The sequence below is a fragment of the Camelus bactrianus genome, chromosome 35 (genome assembly GCF_048773025.1).
Source record: "Camelus bactrianus isolate YW-2024 breed Bactrian camel chromosome 35, ASM4877302v1, whole genome shotgun sequence".
Lineage (NCBI taxonomy): Eukaryota > Metazoa > Chordata > Mammalia > Artiodactyla > Camelidae > Camelus > Camelus bactrianus.
In genome coordinates, this window is record NC_133573.1 from 24,815,729 (window position 1) to 24,828,713 (window position 12,985).

Genomic DNA, 12,985 nt, shown 5'->3' on the forward strand with positions numbered 1-12,985 from the left:
TTGAATTAAAATATTTTACAGACATTAACCCAAATTGTAATACTGGTTAAAATGTGCTGTACTACGGGGGGCATGTTGTAGGATTGAAAAAAAAAAAAAAACCCTTTGTAATCCAAAATATTTTCACCCTTATAAATACAGAAACATATTTACTTAATAGTCCAAAATAAAAAGTGTCTATTTTCTTATATTTTATTTATTCTATGTAATTTGTTGTAGTTTTTAAAGTTCTATATTAAACTTTTTTTTGTAGAGATCTTTGAAATTCATTACATTTAAGATTTTGAATCTTAAGTTTTTTCTCTTAAGAAAATTTTAAGATTCAAATTGAACTTTCAGCTTTAAATCAAATTACTAGTGAAACTACTGGAATAGTAAAGCGTTTAAATGTTCTCTGTGTTGAAGAGAGTTTTCATCTACTTTTATCTGTACATTGTAAAAATACCTTATTTTTAAGAGACCGATCCCCATCCAGGTCTGCATTCCAATCATAGAAAAGATTGATTTGTGCAACATTTGAATGCATTTTTCTTCATTATTAGTGAAATACTGGTTTCTGTGATAATATGCATTTTAGAGAGGAAGGTGTCACTGAGAATGGAACAGTTTTTCTCACTGTACTGAAAGCCCCACTTACAATTTACACCAAATATTTTACACCAAAACCTCCTTAATCTACAGAAAAACAAACAAACAAACAAACAAGAAAATGCATGTATCCCTTCCATTCTCCCCGAGAAACTCAAAGAGTCTGTTTTATACAGAAAATTTATAGACGGCCCTCTCTAGGCACTGTGTTATCATAAGGAATGGTAAACCAGACATGTCTTCCAAAGGGAGGGTGATGGTTTCTTTCGGCCTTTTGGTCCTTGTCTTAAAAGCCGATATTTGTAGGTGGGAACATATTTGAAGTATTGAAATAGGATCACATGAGGAAGTCTCACTGGGATTTGCATTTCGTAATCACAGCTTCCCTCCCTCCCTGCCTCAGAATCCACAAAGCCATTGTGTTGTCTTGAGCTTGATGCTCTGGCATCTCCCATCCTACCCAGCAGCACTTGCATCCTGGCCTTCTCCTTGCCAGCAGTTAGCTCTTACCCTTCTTGTTGCTGGGCATTTATTTCAGTTAATCTTTGTACTGTTTTCTCTCTGCATGCACCTTCCCACCTCATTTTCCATTTATTTGCCCTTCAAAGTCTTCTTTATACTCACTGTGGAAACCTATACTCAGCTGTCGAGTTCGGGAAGATTTATTTTCCCCATTCTATTACCATGATCATGACTTAGCCTGCAAGGCAGAATGTAGCGTTGTGGCTTCTACCATAGACCTCTTAAAAGCATGCATGTGGAATAACACTGAGCAAATTCACTTTTAAAACATGGGCTGGCTTTCAGTATTTTTATTTCGAGCAGCCAACTCTGATCCTGTAACTCTTGGGATTAGATAATTCTGCAGTGAGAATGATTTCTTAGCCCATTGGTTTTCTACCTCCTCTAACACCTCAATCCTATGGAATTCTTTGTTTTCATTAACCAAACCCTTTACTCTCTACCACGTTCTTTCCAATATCTAAAGAAGAAAGCAGACAAATTGAATTTAGATGAATACGGATTTGAAGTTTGATTCAAGAAACAAACTTGGGACCTAGTTTTTCGGAAGTGCTGTTAGATGTTTCCCACTAGAATGTAAGTTCCCACTAGAATGTAAGTCCCATAAAGGCAGGGGTTTTTGACTCATTATTCACTGGTCTATCTTCAGTGCCTAGAATCCTGCCTGGCACATAGTAGTTGTTCAAGAGAAATTTTTCAATGAGTGAATCATCCTTCTGCATAATCTGCCTAACTAAAACCAAATAAATTTCACAAAGTACACATACATCTCAGTTTATTATGTCCTTCAAAAGAACACTGTGTACACAGAGCTGTGTATTAGTGATAACGAAATTTAGACCTGGGTGTTTTCTATTTACTCTCTGTTTACCATGTGAAATGTACAGTCACATTAAGAATGAACTGAAAATAAGGAGCACTGAGCAAATAGAACTATTTTATGGGAATCTGATTAAAATGTAGTTTACCAATATAAAGGTAAATTTTGTAACTTGGCATATGAAATAAGCATCATGCCTGTATCCACCCAGGGAAGGTGAGTGTGTTCACTCATTCCCTGCACTCTGCCTGAGACCTCCTGAGCATAGATCATAGGCATCTGGTACAAGATAAAGAAATGTGATAGAGCAATGTCACTTCTATTTACCATTCACAGTTTATTTCAGAGCTTAAAAAATACTTGTGTACATACTTTAGCTGTTACCAAATGGAAGTCATGGTGGGGAAATAGGGTTCAGTACATGGGGTTCAGAAGATGTCCAGATGCATTTATTAGGTGGGGAAGGAGAAAATGAGCTACATAGGAAAACAGAAGACATCACTCAGCAGCAGAATGAGTCATGGGGTTGGTGGGCAGGGCGTGTGGAAACCCCTCCTGCATGGCTGTGAAGTTGCTCAGGCAGCACTCACTTTGTTCCTGACAGTAACAGGATTAGGGTGAGACCACGAGGGTTACCTGAATTGCCTGAATGTTACTGATGGAGATAATAATACTAACTCTGTCTTATGTAAAGTTCATTTTGAACTTTGAGGAGTTTGTGGACCTAATAAGTCTTATCTTCACAACCCTGGGCTCTGCTGGAGTAACACAGCCTTGTTCATAGAACCTCCAGGAATCAGATAATGACTCAATTCTGTCCTAAAATTTTGCCAGGATCTTGATGGAGGAGACTGAGTAGGAGTAAAATCTTTCACATATATAGAATTAATCTCATTACATTTCCTGTTGTCAGTATGTTGGGGTTTATTTCCTTTTTAGCAGTGTACTATGAGATTTATAAGATAACTGGCAAGAAGGTGTATTTATTTTTACACTACAGGTGTGTGTCTCTTTTGAAAAGGCATGGCTTAAGAGATTTTTTTAGTTTGAATAACAATTGAAAAATAGAACTGGGAGTGAATCCTATTGTGAAGAAAAGACCCCTTTATAATAAAAACAAACCCTCCTGAGCCAGTAACTCAAATATAGATCCAAGAGGCATTTACTAGCCCAGTGGTTCTCAAGCCAGCTACAAGAAGCTTTTTAAAAAATATTTATCTCTGGGCTTCACCCCAGGCCAATTAAACTAGAAACTCTTGGTGTGATGCCCTGGTAATGGTATGAATTTAAAAGCTCCCCGATAGTTCAGATGTGCAGCCTGAGTTGAGAGGAATTGATCATACCCTTTTCTCATCTATCACTTTCAAAGGAATTGTATTCCAGAAGTTCGGTGAGCATTTGTTTGCATTTGGGAATATATTTTCTCAAATGAACAATATTATACATTGTAGTTAATTCCCGGGGCCTTTCCATAAAAGCCTAATTAAGTCCAATGTATCTGAAGCTTAGTACTCTGCTAATGGAATTATAGAACTTAATCACCATGTATAACAGCATTCCTGCTAAAATAGGCTCTCCATTCTAACAGGGAGGGAGAAAGAATAGAAAACAAGATCACTACCTGCAGCTAAGATGAGGAGCCCCTCCCCTCTGCTCACCCCTCCTGCCTCTCACCCACCTGCCTGTCCTTGTGGTCCTCTAGTTGTTAGGAGGTTTGAACGTCTCAGATAGTGCCTCTCATGTCCCTGACTTTCCTCCATTGGGTAGAATTCAGCAGTCCTACTTCCCTTCTGCTGCCCCGGCCATGCTTCTGCCTGAGAGTTCCTGCCTTCTCTGGATACATTCATGGGACCTAGTCCCCTTGTATTTTGCGTGTGTGTGTGTGTGTGTGTGTGTGTGTGTGCTTTTGGTTGATTGGTTGGTTGGTTAGCTTTTCCTCCCTCCATTTTTCTTACTGTCTTTTTGTGATGCAGTTGTTTTTCTGCTAGCAATGTAAAACAGACAAGAGGTAAAACGAATTTTTCTTATGCTCACTCCTCCCCATCAGACCCCACTTAGACCCTAAAAACACAATGCTCATATAATCTGTCTTCAAAAACGGGATTGTTTTGAAATTAAAAGGGGGCATTAAATAATTATGCTGGACAGCTCTAGGTGAAAAGGAATGTTTGTTCCCCTTCAGTATGGCCCTTTGGCAGCTCAGAAGGTTGAGATCAGATTCATTTGCATTTCACTGAGTGTTGGCAAGGGCTTTAAAATAAAGATTAGGAGTGAGGTTGAGTAGGGAGTGTTCCTGTTATCAAAGGAGAGAGAATATTAGGGAATAAATCTCATCTGTATCTATTTTTCCCTTTGCCACCCAAATGGCCACACTGGTCCAGCAGCCCTGGTTTGGGGTGACATTGAGTGACCATAAGGGTTAATCAAGGGAATGGAAATAACTCTCTCCCTAACAGTGGTCTGAGTGAAAGGAAAAGAAGAAGAAAATGTCCAGAGGAGTTGAGAGAGAGGAGAAGATAATTGTTGTTGTCACTGAGAAATAGCTTGGCTATTTTAGGGTAGGGGTATTTTTTTGTAAAGGATAAAAATAAGTTAAACAAGTCAAGTGAGAACTGTTCATACAACCTGAATGTTAAGAAGTGAACAAATAAAGCAGAGTCCTGGGGACTTGAGAGCTTTTTAAACTACCATTCTTTGTTCAAAAAGACTAAATTGTACTAAGCAGAGTTGTTTCTGCTGCTTCTTATCCAGATGTCTTCCCATGCCCCTTTTCCAATTGTATGCATATGGTTGGCTTCTAGTTAGTCAAACCAAGATGTCAGGATCTGGTGCCTCTGACTCAATTGGGAGAGAGTCCATCTCTATGTATGTGAACATCTGTCAGAGGACATTTCTCCTCCTTTCTGCATAGCAAAGTTGGGAAAAGGGAGCTAGTAAATCAGTGTGTGAAATGTCAACCTCATGGTACATTGATTTTTTGGATTTACTTATTTGTCCCTCTGGGAATTTCATTCATGTGACACTTGGCACAGTTACTCATCAGATCATTGTACTGGGATTTTGAATGCCTTCAGTTTTTGAGCGGATTGGCAATATGATTGATCTTGTCATTATTCTCCTTTCAATTTGAATTTATGATCTAATGATCAATTGGATCTCTAGGGAACATTTGAAATTGAATTGGTTTATTCTCTTTTTTGTCTCATTTTCCTCATAATACTCCTACTATTTCAAAGACATCTGACAACCAAATCAAGTCTTTTGGTCCCTGTAAAAATTATTAATACTGGAATGATCAGATACTATTATTTCATATGATAAGAAGAGGTTCTTCATATGGTGAGGCCAGAAGGAGTGGCAATGAATAGGTTGACTAAACCACATGACCTTTAGAGAAGACCCAGGATATGCAGGTAAGGTGGAGCCAGAAGGGAGGAAAATATAACTTCTGCTAGTAGCCATTCTTCATGCTGCCAGCCAAGATGCCTGTTGCATTTTCTAAGCCACTACATTTTGAGTATTTGTGTGTTCAATAGCAGTTAGCTCACTCTTACCAAATAATCATCCAGAGAAAGAGTGGGGATGCCATTTCAGGCAGAGGGAATAGCATGCTGAAAAGTTCTATAGAATTTGTGAGTATGGGGCTGTAAAGAAGGCCAGTGTAGCTGGAAGAGAAGGAGGGGAAATAGTACTTGATGAAGCTAGACACGTAGTGACCCATGGATCAAGGTGGCTTGTCTTTTCCTAATTGTAGTTAGAAACCACCAAAGTGTAGTAATCAAGGAATGGCTGACATGGTTATTTTTATATACAAATGAGTTGGAGGTAAGGCAGAGTGGCTTTTGGGAGGCCATTTAACAAGCTATGACTGTCATTCAAGTGAGACTTTATAGTTCTGTGGACAGCCGGAGAGTGATGGACTGGTGTGAGAGATTTTTGGAAGGGATAGTAGGACTCAGGCTATACAGTTGACCCTTGGAATTGTGAGTTGTGAGTTGGAACTGTGAGAGTCCACTTATAGGCAGGATTTTTTCACTAACTATGTAATACAGTTCTGCAGGGTCTGTAGTTGGTTGAACCAGTGGGTGCAGAACCCTGGATATGGAGAACTGCTTGTAAAGGTATAAGCAGGTTTTGACTGAGTGGAGGTTTGGCAGCCCAATCCCCAAAAGTCAACTGTAGTTATTATTGGGGTAAAGGTGATATTAAGAATAGCATTGATTGCTGTACTTTGCTTAACAAAATGGATAGGAGTTTCATTCAGGAGTAGGAATCTCTGAAAGAATATTGGGTTGTGACCAGCTTGAAATGGGTCAATCAGGGAGTCATAAAGTATCTCCTTTTAGGTATGTTGAGTTCAAATGTGTTTTTTCTAAGTAACCAAGAATACTACAACTGCATTGTCAGGCACATCGTCTATAAGCTTAGATGGAAGTTTGGAATGAAGTTTATATAAATATGCAAGTTATCTGTGAATAGATAGTAATTGAAACCAAGGATCTGAATGATATCCCCCAGAGATGGTGGAGGACATGAAAGGGCCCAGGACTATGGCTGGAAAGATGCGAGTGTTTAGGGTTAGGTAGTGAAGAGAAGCCGTGACAAATGCATGGAGAATGAGTGGTCACAATGCTAGGAGACACAGAGTGAACCGTGATGCAACCTCAGGTGGTGATGATGTGTCAGCACAGGTTCATCATCTGTAGCAAAGGTGCCCCTGTGGTGGGGAGTGCTGCTGATGGAGGAGATAGTGTGTGGGGATGGTGGCGAGAATGAGAGAAATCTCTGTATCGTCTCCTCCATTTTGCTGTGACCCTTAAACTACTGTAAATAATAAAGCCTTAATAATAATAATTTTTAAAATTGTTGGAGACAATAGAAGGAAAGTGTTGAATGAAGCAGCCAATATAAGAGAATATTTTTGAAGAGAGTCCACAGTGTCAGTAGCTACTGAGAAATCAGGTAAACTGAAGGCTAAAGATTGCCTGTCAAATGGAGTGATAGGAGCAGATGGAAGGAAAACTAGGAAAGGTGAAGAATGTGGGATTAGATATGTATTTTCCTAGTATCATGTATTCTTTAAGTTTTATAATCTCCTTTTCCATTTTGTAATCCACTTACGAAGATATTTCCATGTTGTTAAATATTCTTCTGGCGGAGTGCTACCATAGTTTATTCAGTGCATTCCATGTTGTTGGCCATTCAGTTTGATTCTAACTTTTTTGCCACTATAAACAGTCCTATAATGAGCACCCTGGTAGCTATGTCTTTATGAATATAATTATGTCCTTGGGCTACATTTCCAGAAGTATAATTGCTAGGTTAAAAATTGTTCTATTTTTTAAATACAGGGTTACATAATCACTAGAATGTTATTACCAAGCCACTTTGAAGCTAAAGCTGCATACTCTCCTAACGTCTTTTCTCTGGGGAATAAAGTAAATCTAAGTGATTTTTTTTCATTGGTGATCTCTGTTTGGATTGGTCTATACATGCCTCTGAGACTAGTCTAAGTTGAGCACAGTATAAAACTGTACTTCTGAAAAACTGTAAATTGTTAATATTTTGTTACCACTGACTATATGGCAGTAAGGAAGTCTTTTAAGTTGGTGGATAAATAGATGATAGAGAAAGATAGACAGACAGACATATAGATGGATAGATGGATGGATAGAGATATAGAAATCTAGAGAGAGCTAGGTAGGTGGGCAGGTAGGTAGGTAGATGATCATTGGATACATACATACATATATCATATAGAAATATAGATGGATAAATGGATGCATGAAGGGATGGATGGATGGATGGATGGATGGAGATGGTAGAGACAGAAATAGGTAGGCAGATCGATAGATACATAATTTCGATAAAATTCCCCTTTTCCTTTCATAATTTCTCTTTAGATATTATGCAGACATAGTACAGTAGACTGTTTTTTCATGATAGGCTGAGTGAATTCTCGTGTTGAATTCCAAGGAAAAATTCTGGAGGACATATATCCAAGTAATGCTGACCTCCCATAAGGATGGAACACAGGATTCAGCTCACGCTGGAAGGGAGCAGCAGACAGGCCCCTGTACTCTTTGGAAATCATAAGGGCATAAGGTGTATGTCCCAACATCAGAGGATTCTTTGTATGGTACGTTTCCAATGTCATCTTCTTTCCAATCTCCAGAATAAATTATTGGATAACAGACATTATACTTTCCTCTAAAAATAGAAGAAGGGGCCAAGGAAGAGAAAGAGTAGAGGAGGGAGAGGAAGGAGGAGAAGGAGTTGAAGGAGTTGAAGAAGTTGAAGAGGAAGAGAAGTCACTGTACTCAAAGCACATCAATTGCAAAGTAAAAAATAAAAATTTAGAAGAAAAAAATTAAATGGGGTAAGCAATGATGCAGCATTTTTTCCAACCAGGAGAGCTGGTGAGCAGTATGAAAGTTTCTTCTGAGGAAAGGTATCTCTTTTCCTGGGTGGAGGCCAAAGTTTAAAAGTCAGTGGATGGCTGTCACTTCTGTATCTGCCTCCAAACCTCTTCCACTTTGGAAATAGAGGACTATTAGGAGAATAAAGCAAATCAGATCTTTTGGATTCAGTGGAGAGAGGTCCTAACAGATTTGGCCAACCACTTAAAAATAGAAGCTACTTTTAATACAACCAGTCTAACATGAAAATTGAGAAAACTTAAATACCACCATCATAAATTACATGCTAAGACTTTTATGATCATTATAGCAAAAAAAAAAAAAATTCTGAGATGAGCTACTGTCACATACACCTGGTAAATTCATTATGCAATTCAGGGTTTCAGGGTGTACATCTTGTTTGGATATTATCACAACTATCACACCACAGTTCTTTTTTTTCTTTATTGAAGGATAGTCAGTTTACAATGTTGTGTTAGTTTCTGTTGTTCAGTATAATGATTCAGTTATACATCTATATTTTTTCACATTATTTTTCATTATAGGTTATAACAAGATACTGAATACAGTTCCCTGTGCTATACAGAAGGACCTTGTTTATTTTATATATAGTAGTTTATATCTGCAAGTCTCAAATTCGTAATTTATCCCTCTTCCATCTTTCCCCTTTGGTAATCATAAATTTATTTTCTATGTCTGTGAGTCTGTTTCTATTTTGTAAATAAGTTCACGTGTATTTTTTTTTTAGATTCCACATACTAGTGATATCATATGATATTTTTCTTTCTCTGTCTGACTTAGTTCACATAGTATGATAATCTCTGGGTAGTTGGGACCTTTATTCACTTGTCTGTAATACGAAGAATTTTGACATAATATCTAAGAACCCTTGCAGCTTGAAAATATGATTCTTATTTCCATCTGTTGACATTCTTTATTTTGTTAAGTACTGCTTTCACACAACTATAATTACAAAGGTGTGATGTATATTTCCCAGTGTAGAATTTCAATTTGTCCATGCCTCATTTAGAGCTCTTACGGCTTGACTGATTTGCAATGGGATGGTATTCCAGGTATAACTCAATAAGAGAAACTAAAATACAATTTCTGAATCATATATGTTGTGTATATCTCGTACAGTGATACTGACATGATGAAATGTGTGATTACTACTCTAGCCTCATATCTCAAAATCAGCTTGATTACTATTCATATGACCTATGTATAGACTGATAAAGTTATAAAGATATTTGACCTATAGTTTGCATTTCCTTCAAAGGACAAATTTACTGTAGTTTAAATTGCCATTCTTAGTATGAAATAAAAATAAATTGCTTGTCTTTCATCTCTATATTCATCTTATAAACATTTGCCAGCAGAGAGAGACTTCCTTACATAGTAAATGGGCTTGATTTGCTTCTAAACAATATTCTGTGAAACTGAATTTGGTTTCATAATTTCAAACAGAGCAGAAATAAGATGAATCTCGTCTTTCCTATTCTGAGAAAACAAAATTTGTTAATCCTCTGTGTAACAGTGTTAAAAGGAAAGATTCAGACTTGGAGAAATTATAATTCCAGTGTCCGGGAACATACTCTTTCTGATTTCCTTCTTCACTATATTACATTTTAAGTGACCTGAAGTAAGTAATATAAATGCATCATTTCCCTTTAGTAAATGAGTATCACTATTGAGTCTCACAGGGATTTGTATAAATTGTTAATTTGTTGAGAACCTTGTATATGAAGAGTACTTTAAAATTACATTTATTTTGTAATCAGTTTTGAAAAACAAATCAAGAATTAGAATCACAGGCCTTTTCAAAGTACTGTTTTACATATACCATGGACTTTTCCTTACTCTCTTCTCTCCCGCCAGCCCATTTTACCCTCCGTGAACCATCTGCATGGAAAACAGCAGCGTGAAAGTGCTGTGAAAAAAATATATAAAGTACTCCATGAGTGAAAAGCTTTCATAACATTACTAACTCCTGAGTATGGTATAATTACTAAATAAAAGCTAATGATGGATTTTAGAAATAAAATTACTGATCTTGGACAAGGTTCTCCATGGGAGGAAATGTCTTGCCACAGTATCTCCTTTGGAACTGTCATACCTTTAGAGAGATAGAGGGTATCATTTTTATAGTAAATAATTAGCCTTTATGGTCAACTCTGCTAAGTCACAAGGTCCTTAGGATATGGCTTTACCAAATGTTGAAGCCAAAGTTCAATGGTGCTGGAATCTGTGTTTTTCTAAGTCAAGGGACAAATCCCAGTGAGGAGAACATCAGAAGTTACAGGAGGCATTAGATGGCCCAGCAGCACCCCGTTGTTTACGTCATGTAATCTGTAGATTTGTGTGATCGCGTCGTCTGTAGAAGAGTGACTGATGAGGCCTGTGTGTGATCACTACACTGGGTAGCCACCATGCCCTGCATTTCAGGAAGAAGCCCTCTTGGTACAAAATCAAAGGACTCTTTTTTTTTTTCTTTCTAAATCTCATTAACCTCTCAAGAGTGGTTTTTTTTTTTTTTTTAATTGAAGTATAGTCAGTTTACAATGCTGTGTCAATTTCTGGTATACAGCATCATGTTTCAGTCATAAATATACATACATATATTCCTTTTCATACTCTTTTTCATTACAGGGTACTGTAAGATATTGAATATAGTTTCCTGTGCTCTACAGAAGCAGCTTGTTGTTTATCTATTTTATATACAGTAGTTAGCATCTGCAAATCTTGAACTCCCAATTTATCCCTTTCCACTCTCTTTACTCCCAGTAATCAGAAGTTTGTTTTCTATGCCTATGAGTCTGTTTCTGTTTTGTAAATAAGTCATTTATGTCATTTTTTAGATTCCACACATAGTGATATAATATGGTATTTTTCTTTCTTTTTCTGGCTTACTTCACTTAGACTGATGATCTCCAGGTCCATCCATGTTGTTGTAAATGGCATTATTTTATTATTTTTTATGGTTGAGTAGTATTCCATTGTATAAATATACCACAACTTCTTCATCTAGTCATCTGTTGATGGACATTTAGGTTGTTTCCATGCTCTCAAGAGTGTTTAGTGTTTTTAGTCACTGCCTGATCACGAAGCATCCCTTTGCTCTGCTTTTAAGACAAAACAGTCCCCTGATACTCCTTTTAACTCTACACAACTGCTCCTTCTTGGGCCCCTTTACCCTCCAGCTCCACACTCTTCCCCTGCAGCCTTGTGATCACAAGACCATGCTGATGAGCTGCTGTTAATTCCAAACCTGTACATCCATCCCTTTCTCTGGATGGACCCACCCTTCCACATGCCTATCCCCTTGATAACTTGCAGGCACCTCATACTCAAGGTGCCCACTAATCTGGTGCCATCTGCCCTCCTGCCCTTCAACCAGGAATCTGCTCTTGGACTCAGACTCCAAGTGCACTGCCTCCCTCACCCCCTGACAACACAAGTGCTCACCTTGTGACTTCTCTCCCCTTGCCCGCTTATCTCCTCTGCCTGCTGTCACTGAGCACTACCAGTCCTTCCTCCCAGATGTGCCTGGAAGGCAGGTCAAAGACAGAACTCTGAAGCAAGACTTCCTAGTTTCAAATCCAACTTTAGCCTTTGGGGAAGTTTGAGCTGATTTTCTCTTTTAACTTGAATCTTCTCATCTTTAAATAGAAAATGGTACCTATGTTACAGAACATTGTGTGTATGTGTGTGACAGTTGGGTGAAACAGTACAGAGAAAACATGAGGTCTGACCCATTGTCAGTACTCAGTGCACTGAGCATTTCTTATCATCGGTCCCCTCTTCCCATCTGACCCTTCTGCCCTCCAACCTCAGGTGTTTCTCACGAGGGGCACCTCGATAGCATGCCTGTTGACTTCCTGCCCCAAGTCTCCTCCAGGACCCTGTCTGCTCTCCATCCTGTGGGCAGAGATCTTTCTGAAGTACAGGGACACCTGTGCATGTCCGTGCTTCCTTAACACCCATCATTTACTTTCCATTGTTCTTCAGATGTAGTCCATCTCCTTCTGCCTGTGCAGGAGACCTCATCACCCGACACTCCAGCATTGTCTGAGGCCCCTTCCACTTGGTACTGCCTGGTTCAGCTGCACTGAAATCTCAGCTCCTGGAATTCACCAGGCTCTTTCTTCTTTCCTGATGCTCACATATGTTCTTCATGGTGTCAGGGACATTTTCTGCATTTCCTCACCTGCATTGTTCACCTGGATCAGTCCTGTGCATCCTTCCTCTTTGTCCTCTTCCCCAGTTTCAGTTAGGTGCCTCCTGCAGGTTGTAATAGCACCAGCATTCATCAGAGCGCCCATCTTGTGGTTCTGGGATTTTGAAAAACATTCTCCCTCCTGAGACTGTTCTGTTGGCCTCTGTTCCCCATCCCTAATCACTGTCTTCTACAAAGCAGTATTATCTTACGCAGAATAAACGGCCTCCAGCTGTAACAGAGCACGTTGCAGAGGCCTTCCCTTCACTGGGGCCTCCCAGAGAGAATTTCCAAAGGTGGGTCTCACCAGTGTCCCCAGGGGCCTTCGTGAACCAGCTCCCAGGGACAGAGATCCTCTGTGCCCCTGAAATTTAAATATTTTTTGTTCCACTTATCAAGTCTGTTATTTTTGTCATTTTT